General features: G+C 53.3%; 1 protein-coding gene across 8 annotated transcripts in view; it reads left to right on the top strand.

Moving 5' to 3' along the window:
- Positions 1–12,390, top strand: part of CDH20 (cadherin 20) — a 1,654,453-nt gene that overhangs the window by 1,423,986 nt on the left and 218,077 nt on the right. Inside the window, exon 1 of one of the 8 annotated variants that reach the window (XM_069219508.1) lies at positions 11,091–11,549. The exons of the other annotated variants lie outside the window; for them this stretch is intronic. The gene's annotated coding sequence lies outside the window, so the exon portion shown is untranslated. Of the gene's footprint in view, positions 1–11,090; positions 11,550–12,390 lie in introns of those variants that run through there. 8 annotated transcript variants of the gene reach the window in all.

Here is a 12,390-nt window from a genome sequence, read left to right as displayed (position 1 = left end):
TCTGCTCCTCTTCCCAGGGGGTGGGCTGGCTGTCCCCTTGCTGCTGGGCGAAGATCCAGACATGCGGGCTGGCGGGCTCCAATACCCCTGCACCCTTGTCAAGGGGGCTGCAGGGCTGGTGGTGGATGAGGTGCTCTTCTTACCCCGACGAGAAGGAGGGGGGGGCTCAGGGTCAGGAAAGAAGTTAGTAGTGGCGAGGAAGAGCTTCTTGGGACAATGGAGAGTGGTAGGTACAGTGGGAATGGGAGTGGAGGGAGAGGATGTGGTTGTAGGTGAGTCACGTTTGCTGTCTTTGGGTGCAGGTGCAGGAGGGATAGGCTGTCGTGAGGTGGATGGCTGTTGGGTGGGTGGGTGGCTGCGTTTGTGTGGTGTGGAAGAGGGGGTGACAGACACAGTGGGAGAGGACACAGGGGACGTGTAAATGGCAGTGGGGGTGGTGACTGCACGTGTGCGGACTGGAGTGGAGGGTGTGCTGGTGATGGAAACACTGGCTGATGGTGAGGTGAATGGAGGTGTGAGTGTAGACGTCACAGGGAGGGAGGAGGGAGACGAGGAGGTGGGGGTCACAGAGGTGGTAGTGACTGTTGGCATGTCTGCATCGGAATGTTGCGTGTGTGAATGTCTGCGTGATCTGTGGTGCTTATGTTTGGATGAGCTTCTCTTGGGTGTTGAGGTGTGTGCAGGCTGGTCTGATGGTGTGGGTGGGACAGGCAGAGGAACAGGAGACTGGGAGGAGGGAGTTAGTAGAGGCAGGCAGGAGACAGGGACAATGGCTGCCGTCAGTGCTGAGGCCAGAGCCTGGAACGATCGCTGATGGGCAGCCTGACCCGAATGAATGCCCTCCAGGTACGCATTGCTGCGATGAACCTCCCTCTCCACCCCCTGGATGGCATTCAAAAGGGTAGTCTGCCCAACAATGAGCGTTCGGAGGAGGTCAATGACCTCCTCACTGAGGGCAGCGGGGGTAACAGGGGCAGGGCCTGAGGTGCCTGGGGCGAAGGAGATGCCCGGCTTCCTGGCAGAGCGGGCACGGGGCGAACGCGGAGGGGCTGCTGGGAGGGCGGAGATGGTGCGCTGGGTGGCGGCTGTACCTGTAATGGCGGGGGGCACGGATGGTGCCACCCCCGCAAGGGAGCCCCCTTCCGAGGACGTGTCCGTGTCGCTGCAGGCTCCAGTCGTCCCCGTCGTGGAGCTCCCCTCGCCCTCCGTCTCACTGGTCCAGTCTGACTCTGTGGCATGGCCCTCCTGGGCCATGTGAGATGCAGCTCCCTCCTGCCCCGATGCCACTTCTCCTCCGCCTGATGATGCTGATGCACACAAGCACAGAAAGACAAACAAAAAGGGGGGGGGAGAGAGAAATAAAGGGATATTGAGTACATGGATCTCCGGTACAGTTAGCGGACATGACAGACACAGATGCCCCCTGCACTAAGTTGCGCACTTGGGGTACGCTACGCATTCCGTGGAACATGGCCTACACGCCTAGAGTTGACAACTGCACCCATGGATGACACGGCCCAGGGATGGCTGTACTGACAAACTACTGAGGGTGGTGGCTGGGGACACAGGGGCTTACAGGGGTGCCCAGCCTACAGATATCGCCCTGGCCTAGGGGGACCCCCAGCCCTCCTCCCCCACCCAGACACCTCCACTGCGCGACAACAGAGTAGATAATGCTTGTACTCACCCCCTTGTGTCTGCTGTGCTGCCCTCACGCGCCCATCCAATTCAGGGTAGGCCACCGCCAGGATCCGGAACATCAGGGGGCTCAGTTGACGGCAGGCACCCCGCCTACGTTGGGAGGCCATCCCCAGCAGAGACTCGGCGGTCTTCTTGGTCCCGCGGCGGATGTCCTCCCACCTCTTGCGGCAGTGGGTGCCCCGTCGATGGTGGACCCCCAGGGCCCGGACTTCCTTGGCGATGGCACGCCAAATCCCGATCTTCTCATGGGCGCGGACCTATGTGACACGTACAGGGAGGGAGAAATACCACGTTCAAGTTTCTCAGCATTTTCCTTTCCAGTGGCCCAACGCCCCCCATCCCCGCCAGGCCCCCCGCCATGCCCCCCGCCATGCCCAACATGCCCCCCATCCCCGCCAGGCCCCCCGCCATGCCCAACATGCCCCCCATTCCCGCCAGGCCCCCCGCCATGCCCCCCGCCATGCCCAACATGCCCCCCATCCCCGCCAGGCCCCCCGCCATGCCCAACATGCCCCCCATCCCCGCCAGGCCCCCCGCCATGCCCAACATGCCCCCCATCCCCGCCAGGCCCCCCGCCATGCCCCCCGCCATGCCCAACATGCCCCCCATCCCCGCCAGGCCCCCCGCCATGCCCAACATGCCCCCCATCCCCGCCAGGCCCCCCGCCAGGCCCCCCGCCATGCCCAACATGCCCCCCATCCCCGCCAGGCCCCCCGCCATGCCCAACATGCCCCCCATCCCCGCCAGGCCCCCAAGCCAGCCAGTGGCCCCAAATCCATATTGAATTAAACTCACTTGTTGGTCTGGAGGACCGTAGAGTAGCGCATACTGGGGGAGGACCCCATCCACAAGTTTCTCCAACTCCTCTCCAGTGAAGGCAGGGGCCCTTTCCCCAGTCGCAGCAGCCATTGTCCCTTCCAGACCGAGGTCACAGCAACACTTGCAGTATAGGTCCTCTCCTGTGAAAGTTCAAGTCGCAAGTGGATAAGTAGATAGAAAATGGCGGTCACGTCCGCGGCGGTGCGTACCGCGGCGGTGCGTCCCGCCACCGCCGGCGCCCTTCGCCATTGGCTCCTGAAACCCATAGGCTTCAATGTTAACCAATGCGGCTTCGCGCCGCGGTCTTCGCCCGCCGCCCGCCGCGGTGTGCCACGCCAGCGCATTGACCTCACATCCCATTGTCACACTTCACAGGTCAGGCAGCCGCCATTTCCAGGGCCCACATGGCTCAATTTCAACTGCGTCACACAGGCCTAGGCCTTGCATAGCCACTCAGACACGCCATTCACTGCATAGAGAATCGTATACTGTGCTAGCTGTGAGTACGTACCTGTGGGTTGCTTGACTGTGTGCTCCATGTTGTCCTTCCTAGGCACCGTCCGCTGGGTTGGGCGAGGAGACGGATGAATCATCCCGTGTACCGACCGCTGGTGGACCTGTCGACAATGGAAGAACGCCACATTATCCTGACCTACCGTCTTAACCGTGCCACTATCCATGAACTGTGTGCCCAGCTGGAGCCCGACCTGATGTCCCCCATCCGCCAACCCACAGGGATTCCCCCTCTGGTGCAGGTCATGTCAGTACTACATTTCTTGGCAAGTGGGTCATTTCAGACAACCGTGGGAATTGCTTCCGGGATGTCTCAGCCCATGTTTTCGAAGGTGTTATCCAGAGTGTTGTCTGCCCTGATGAAAACCGTGAGGAACTACATCATTTTCCCTGAGGTGGGCGAATTGGCTACAGTGAAGGGTGATTTCTACGCCCTTGGACATATTCCCAACGTAATTGGTGCCATTGATGGGACCCATGTGGCTTTGGTTCCCCCAAGAGACAGGGAGCAGGTGTACAGGAACAGAAAAAATTACCATTCAATGAACATCCAGGTGGTGTGTTTGGCTGACCAGTACATCTCGCATGTAAATGCCAAATTCCCAGGGTCAGTGCATGACGCCTACATCCTCAGGAATAGCAGCATCCCTTACGTGATGGAACAGCTACAGAGACACCGTGTATGGCTAGTGGGGGACTCTGGGTACCCCAACCTGTCGTGGCTACTGACCCCAGTAAGGAATCCCCGGACCAGGGCAGAGGAACGGTACAATGAGGCCCATGGGCGTACTAGGAGGGTGATTGAACGCACCTTTGGCCTCCTAAAGGCCAGGTTTAGGTGCCTGCATATGACCGGTGGATCCCTAATGTACTCACCTAAGAAGGTGTGTCACATCATCGTGGCCTGCTGCATGCTTCACAACCTGGCTTTGCGCCGCCAGGTGCCTTTCCTGCAGGAGGATGGTCGAGACGGTGGTGTTGTGGCAGCGGTGGAACCTGAGGAGAGTGACGAGGAGGAAGACGATGGGGCTGAAACAGACAACAGGGACAGAATCATTGAACAGTACTTCCAATAGGACACAGGTAACATTTCAAAGATAATTTAGTAAATGTTAACTACTCTGCAGCATCTCTGCTGCCTGTCTATTTGCCCCAGTGTATGATGACTGAGTTTTGGCTTTTCCCTCCCTATTTCAGATCTGGGGTCCCCACTACGAGTCCTGTGCTTCGTTTCCCCATGGACTACAGCTTTGTGGCAGCTGTTTGTTGACTTCACCATGTACAAGGACATATTTGCACTGTCATGTCAATTACAATCCATTGAAATCACAGCCAGACTCCTGATATTTTGGTGCAAAATAGGTGTTTATTGAAGTGCTCAAAATGGGATGGGTGGTTTCAAGTGGGTGGGGGCTATGGTGAAGGAATGTCCATGGCAGAGTCCAGAGTAACAGTCACACAGGTGCATTGTCCAGAGGCCTGTGGAGAGATGGAGCATGGGCAGTTCAAGGATGGACAGGGTGACAATGTGGGACAGTGGGATGACATCAGGTGGTATCCATTGCTGGCGGGGGTCTTGACATCCTACTCTGTCTTCTTGCGAGATCTCAGGGCCCTCTTGCGGGGTGGTTCTTCTCCTGCAGGAGGTGGGGGTCTGGTGGGCTGCTGCTGTGCGGGGGCCTCCTGTCCACTAGCGCCGGCGGAGGTGGATGGCTGTTCTTGGTCCAGGCTAGTGGCAGGGGCCCTTGGGTGTTGTTCAGTGTCCGCCCTGCTGTTTACGAGGTCCTGCAGCAGCCCTACCATGGTAACCAGGGTGGTGTTGATGGCTCTGATGTCCTCCCTGTACCCCCGATAGTGTTCCTCCTGCAGCACCTGGATCTCCTGGAACCGGGCCAGTACCGTCGCCATCGTCTCCTGGGAGCGGTTGTATGCTCCCATGATGGTGGTGAGGACCTCGTGGAGAGTGGGTTCCCTGGGCCTCTCCTCCCCCCCCTGTCGCACAGCTGCCCGCCGAGTTGCCCTGTTTCCCTGGGCCTCTGCCCCCTGGCCGGTGTGCCCACTACCACTGCCCCCAGGTCCCTGTTGTTGTTGGGGTGGTGGGTTATCCTGGGTGCCCTGTAGTGGTAGACACACCGCAGATTGACGCGCCCTGGAGACAGAGGCATGGGCCCGCTGGGTGGGAGCTGTGCTGGTGTTCCCAGAGGGGTTAGGGTCTGTAGTGGCCTGTGCCTGTGTGAGGGGAACCGACTGTCCAGAGGTACCCGATGGTCCGGGCTGGTCATCGGTGTCCAGATCGACAGAGCTGCTGTCATCGCTGACGGCCTCTTGGGTGGGGGGTGTGGATAATTCTGGCCCCTCCGCCGCGGTGTGTTGACGGTCGGGTCCTGCAGGGGTATAGAGGTATGGTTATAGTTTCAATGTGTGGCATATGGGTGTATCTGTGGGTTCTCGTGTCCCCAAGTGCTGGCATTCGTGTGTGGGGGCTTTGGTGAGGGTGGCTTGTGGGGGGGATGTGTATATGCATTGGGCATGCTTTGGTGATGGGTGTCCATGCTTAGTGGACGCATGCAGGCCTAGGTTTTGGGATGTGTGGGTTGTGATGGTGAGACATTGGCGGGGAATAGGTGTGCTGGGGGTGGGGGTGAGGATGGTGGTGGGGGTGAGGATGGTGGTGGGGGTGAGGGTGGGGGTGAGGATGGGGGTGGGGGTGAGGGTGGGGTTCGAGGATGGGGGTGAGGGTTGGGGTCTGATTTGGCATGCAGGTGGGGGGGAAGCAGTATTGAAGCTTCAACTTACCAGTATCCATTCCTCCGCCGACTCCTGCGAGGCCGTCAGGATGCAGGATGTTCAAGACTTCCTCCTCCCATGATGTGAATTGTGGGGGTTGAGGTGGGGGTCCTCCGCCAGTCTTCTGCACGGCGATGTTGTGCCTGGATACCATGGAACGCACCTTCCCCCGTAGGTCGTTCCATCGCTTCCTGATGTCTTCCCGATTTCTGGGGTGCTGTCCCACTGCGTTCACCCTGTCGACAATCCTCTGCCATAGCTCCGTCCTCCGGGCAATACTGGTGTATTGTATCTGTGTGCCGAACAGCTGGGGCTCTACCCGAACGATTTCCTCCACCATGACCCTGAGTTCTTCGTCTGTGAAGCGGGGTTGTCTTTGGGGTGCCATGGGGTGGTGTGTATGATGTGTGGGGTGGAGTATGTGTATTTAAGTGAGTTGAGTGTGGTGGTGTGTGTTGTTTTGTGTGTGGATAGTGTGTGGGTGATGGTGTTGAGTGGCTGTGGCTGTTATGTTTTGGATGCTGGTGTCTCGCTCTTGTCTTCTTTACGAATTTTTAAGCGTAGGGGTTTGTGGGTGATGTGGGTGTGTGTTTTATATTGTATTGTGTGTGTGGGAGTGGTGTGTGTATGTGTATCAGGTGTGTGGGATTCAAATCGTCCAATGTGGCTGAGTTTTGTTCGTTTGTGTGTATTCTGACCGCGCCGGTGTGTCCCGCCAATGGAATACCGCGTTTGAATGACCGCCGCGTGGATTCGTGGGTCGTAATGGCATGGGCGTATTTCTGTTGGCGTGGCGGTGGAGGTTTGGTCACCTCCACCTTTCCGCCGACCGCTGGTCTGGCGGTCTGTTGTGGCGGTCGGATTTTCGGAGGTTTGCCTTCTGCGGGTCAGAATGACCGTGGCGGGTTTCCGCGACCGCGGCGGGATTATGGAGGATTTCTGACCGGCGGTAGGCGCCTTTTACCGCCGAGGTCAGAATGACCCCCTATGTCTGGTGCAAAATGATCTACACAGCCATAATTTTCATCACCTAACCAAGATCTTGACACCGTATCACCTATCAAGACGTCTCGGTTCAGTTAATCCAAACCTACTCACCATTCGCCTATGCAAGTACCAAAATATTGGTGGAAGGCTCATAAATGTGCAAGACTTGTCTATCGAATGCCATGCCTGTCTATCTTAGCTTCAAAAGTAATTTGAAGTTGTGATGGGCATAGAGGGCTGCATCTTCATTTCTGTGTAATCACTGGGTTTTACTCGCTCTTCTCTCTTACACACTGTTACAGCGGTTCCTGGAACAGTATGCGGTTGATCCGAGGTTAGAGAATGAAGTAGTAGCTGCAGAGGACTCCTGCTGAAAACTTGCAAGTAGAATCTGAAGAGAATCCCACAGGAGATACCCTAAATAGCCCTAGGAGGGGGATTGGCTACCTTATCAGGTATGGATCTATCAGGAGGGGTCTCTGACGTCACCTGTTGGCACTGGCCACTCAGAGGACTCCAGAGTGTCCCCACACCTTGGAAAACAAGATGGCTGAATTCTGGGACACACTGGAGAAGCTGTGGGCACCACCCCCTGGGGTGGTGATGGACAGGGGAGTGGTCACTCCCCTTTCCTTTGTCCAGTTTCACCCCAGAGCAGGGACTGGGGGTCCCTGAACCGGTGTAGACTGGCTTATCCAAGGAGGGCACCATCTGTGCCCTTCAAAGCCTTTCCAGAGGGTGGGGGAGGCTACCCCTCCCCAGCCTGTAACACCTATTTCCAAAGGAAATGCTTTGTTCTGCCTTCCTGGGACTGAGCTGCTCAGACCCCAGGAGGACAGAACCCTGTCTGTAAGGTGGCAGCAGCTGTAGCTGCTTTGCAAGCCTCAGAGAGCTGGTTTGTCAGTACTGGGGATCCATGGTGGGGCCTCCAGGATGCATGGAATTGGCTCCCCAATACGAGATTTAGATTGGGGGATAATTTCATGATCTTAGACACCTTACATGGCCATATTCGGAGTTACCATTTTGAAGCTACATACAGGTATTGACCTATATGTAGTGCACGTATGTAATGGCGTCCCCGCAATCACAAAGTCTGGGGAATTGGCCCTGAACTATGTGGGGGCACCTTCCCTAGTTCAAGGGTGTCCTCACACTTATTAACTTTGCACCTAACCTTCAGTAAATGAAGGTTAGACATATAGGTGACTTATAAGTTACTTAAGTGCAGTGAAAATGGCTGTGAAATAGTGTGTGCACTATTTCACGCAGGCTCAAATGGCAGGCCTGTGGAAGGGTTTGTCTGAGCTTCTTATGGGTGGCAAAAGAAATGCTGCAGCCCATGAGGATCGCCTGGAACCCCAAATACCTAGGTACCATATAATAGGGACTTATAAGGGGGGTCCAGTGTGCCAATTGAAATTGGTAAATAAAGTCACTAGCCTATTGTGACACATTTAAAAGCAGAGAAAGCATAAGTACTGAGGTTCTGGTTAGCAGAGCCTCAATGACACAGTTAAGCACTACACGCACACACATTAGGCCATAAACTGTGAGTACTGGGGTCGTGACCAACAGGATCCCAGTGAGAAAGTCAAAACCATACTGACATGGAGGTAAAAATGGGGGTAACATGCCAAGAAAGATAGTACTTTCCAACAACCTGTGACAGGCATGCCTAAATACTGCCTAATCCCCTTCAAAGCTATCCTACATTCAATAGCTGGACTCCTTTGTCACACACGAAAATCTAACAAAATCATCTTGTTTAAATTCCCTCAAATGGGGAATCCTTGAATGGCCTCAAACTACTAAATGCCTTGTCTTACATGAAGGACCATATGCTTAACTGCCCCCTTAAATAGCCCACACAGTGGAACTGCCCAGTAAAATTAAATCCCTAAGAAAAAAATTCCATCTTCAAACACACTTTCTCAGTGACTACAGCTAAACCCTTTAATGCCTTAACCACTCAAACAACACTTGCGCTCTAACTGCAAATTGTAAAGCTAAAGGCGCATCTGCTCAACTTGGCCTAAGTTTTAACATGTCACATTCTGGGCCAATATTAATCATAGGGCTCACTGTCCCTGTTTGCACCATGACAATCCTTTCAAAAGCTGCCCCTGTGTGCCCTATTATAATGATTTCAGTGAAATACGGAATGGCTTCTTACAAGCCGCTCCAAGTTTCACAGTGTATGTGACAGCTGTTTGCACTTTAAAGAGGAGACAGAGAGCAGTGAGTTACTGCACTTGACTTCAGGGGGATGTCTGGGTGTCCATAAAACTCACTATGTCCCCTTCAGAGGACTGCCACCAGGGGCGCAATGACAGTGCACCACCTATTTGTGGTGCACTGAAAGTGTGGCTTCTAAGGGCCTGTTTGCCATTGTGCCCACATCCATAACAGGGCACAGGTGCAGAGGCAAAGTGATTCCCTCATTTGCATGGAGTGATGCCCCCATGCAAATGAGGGAATAGTATCTCAAGGCACTACATGTGTGCCAGTGTTATCAGTATGAAAGAAGGGGCCGCACAACCATCTGTGGCCCCATCTGTAATGTTATAGTGCACCGGGCGCCTTACTCCTTGTAGGCAGTAAGTAACTCCACTCACCTGCAACTGGATATCTGAGTGGTTCATGGGACTCCTGTTTCTTTGGAGGGCTGTCCCGGGGGTGCACTAACAATGCACCATATTTTGTGACTCACTGCCACTATACCTCCTATGGGCCTGTATGCCTCTGTGCCCCATCTGTGATAGTGCACAGGTGCAGAAACGAATTCCCTCATTTGCATGGATCCATGTGCCCATGAGGATGAGGATATGCCGTCTCGCAATTGTACTTCCACTGCATGTGTGCGAGTGTGGGACCAAAAGAGTACCCTGAAATTTAAATAGGCCCTTACCTCAACTGAATTTCCCTCATTTCACTGGATTGGAGATGATGTTAAACCTCAATTCCATTATGCAATGTGTCCCTGGGTTAAGGCACCTCTCATACATCAAAAATCAGAAATAAAAATCATTGATTAAATGGGATTGATTTACTAGACCACACAATAACAGACCTCTAAATAAATGAAAATGTAAAGCGTTAAATAATTTGTACAAAGTCGATGCCAAACGCAGAGGTATACAGAGTAAAAGAAAATCTAAAAACATTCTAATTCTTAATGAGCAGCAAAATCAGGAAAGGATCGGACAGTAACCGAAAGTCTTCTGGCTCACCTTGTAAAATTAAGATTCTCTGTGCACAATTCCTGCATAAGAAATAAGAATTTCTGCAGCTTCATAATGCTGCAAATTGGAGCACGTGAAAAATAAAGGTCACATTACCTTAACACCTAAGCACTAATCCACTACATGAATTGCTGTTTGGCACTGAGAGATACTGGGACGGAAAAAGATACACTCACTATAAAGTGTTTTGTGAATGAATAGGTCTCAGTGAACAAGCAGAAGACATTTTGCAACATGTTGCAATTAGCTGAATTGAGGAAAATTCAGCAGGAGCATAACAACAATAATAATAGTGGAAATAACTCACAAAAGGCAGACGCACACACCTGATGCACTCCCTTGGCACTGTATGCAATACAGCCCCTCGCTGTGTTATACATAGGGTGCACTATCCTGTTTGCACTACGGCCAACCTTTCAAAGGGTGCATTTGATGCGGGCCATGATAGTGCACCGTGCTATGATGAAAAGCATGCAATGCCGGCACAAACGCTCATGCGTACTATAGCACCTTGTCTATTCACATCATTCTGGGTCTCTGTTCATTGCTTATCATCTTAAATGAGGAAACTAAAGCCCGATATTTATCATGTGATATCACTGCTGCTACTAAAATACGATGTACTTTCTTAAACTACTACCTAAACTACATGTTCTATTTCTCACCCCCACCATCTCTTCCAATGGCTTCTAGTCCCCCTCATTCTGGTTCTCCATCTTCCCACTTCATCCACGTGTACCCACCCCTAACATTTGTGCCGAAGGCGGCATTATATATGCAGATCATATGTTAATGTGTCCTTGTTTATTTAGCACCCAGTCATCTATTGGGGCTTAGTAGCGCTATATGTATTTAACCGTTAAGTTAAGACAAATGAATGCCACCAACTGAATAAGAAGGGAAGGCACGGTGCTACTATAACTTGAAAATCGTGCAGTGAGTAAGAGAAAGCTGAGGTGAAGGCGGGGAAGGAGGTGTGGGTGGTGTGAGGAAGATTTGCTTTTGAAGCTGTAATTCCCCCCACCCTTGCATTATTGTGCATATGTGGGAGTTCGCTTCTCCGCGTGCGCCTTTCTCTACTCAAGGCGCGAGACCCCCTTTGAAACAGCACCGTTGGTGCGCGAGGATCACACTGATACCCCGCCGGGTCCCCTCACCTCCGAGACCACGTCGTCCTCCTCCTTCCCACCACCCTCAGAGGAGCGGTAAAGGAGAGGGGCAAACTCAAGAAGCAAAGGGGCTGCTCTCATTGGCTGCCAGGAGGCAGCACCGTCTCCTCCAGTGGAAGTAATTGAACTCAGCAATGAGGAGACAACTTTCCGTTGTCTTTGCATTTCCCTGGAGAGGGGCTGTGTCAGAGAAGGGGAGCTGCACGCGGCTGCGGGTGACTGGCGCGCGCGCTCGCTTTCACTGGTCACAGGAGGCGCTACAGCTTCCCGGAGGAGGACAGGTGCTACAGCCGGCATCAGCGCCACAGCCACGGCGCGGAGCATCAAGGTAGGGGGCGGCGATCTGCACACGCGGGGGCTCGCCCTGGCAGCAAAAGCTCATTTTTCGAGAAAATGCACCTTACGCGTATTTTAAAACTATCCGTGCTAATTAAATCTTCGTTTTCCCGTGGGAATTCAAACAATGGAAATATATCTTGGCTACCGCTTTAAATGTCCCTGGCACCAGCGGTGTGTGGCTGTAATTCTTTTTGGACTGCAGCTTAATTTGTGGTTGTGCTATGGGCTCAGAGGGGACACGGGCTAGCTGCGTGGTTGTTGAGCACACCTGCGAGATGCAAAGTAAGTGCGTCTGCACGAAAGTGTAACATTGTAGAACAGATGTACCTTAGTAGGACGTTGGATAACTCGGGAGGCAGTGTGCCTGCTGGCCAGATGTGTGTTCACCCCCTATGCTCTCTGGTTTGGCAGGGCTGCCTCAGCCTGACGCCTTTTTATGTCGATATAACGAATGCTACAGGGTTTGATTATTTCAACAATCGCGACTTGTAGCGCTCCAAAGGTTTGGGTGCAAGTGCTTTGAAACAAGCTCGTTGGAATGCCACATAAAGCCATGTTCTTCCGTCTTTGCGTGCCGTTTTCGGGCAATGTTAACATCTGTTTGTCTTTTTGTATCTTTTTCCGGAATCTGTTGTTCGGACAGGACGGATTTGGTAATATAATTTGGGATACGAGAATAGACATTGCACATTGCTCATGGTAGAGCTGATTTGGAGAAGCAGAATCACTGTGGCAGTAAATCGTACACAGTCTTTGTATGCGCGTTACAACTCTTAAAGCAACTCCGTGTGTAGCCAAGCCTCCAACAATATATATCGATCTTCGAAAAC

This window comes from Pleurodeles waltl, chromosome 2_2 (genome assembly GCF_031143425.1).
Source record: "Pleurodeles waltl isolate 20211129_DDA chromosome 2_2, aPleWal1.hap1.20221129, whole genome shotgun sequence".
NCBI classification, from domain to species: domain Eukaryota; kingdom Metazoa; phylum Chordata; class Amphibia; order Caudata; family Salamandridae; genus Pleurodeles; species Pleurodeles waltl.
This window is presented reverse-complemented; position numbering and strand designations above follow the sequence as displayed.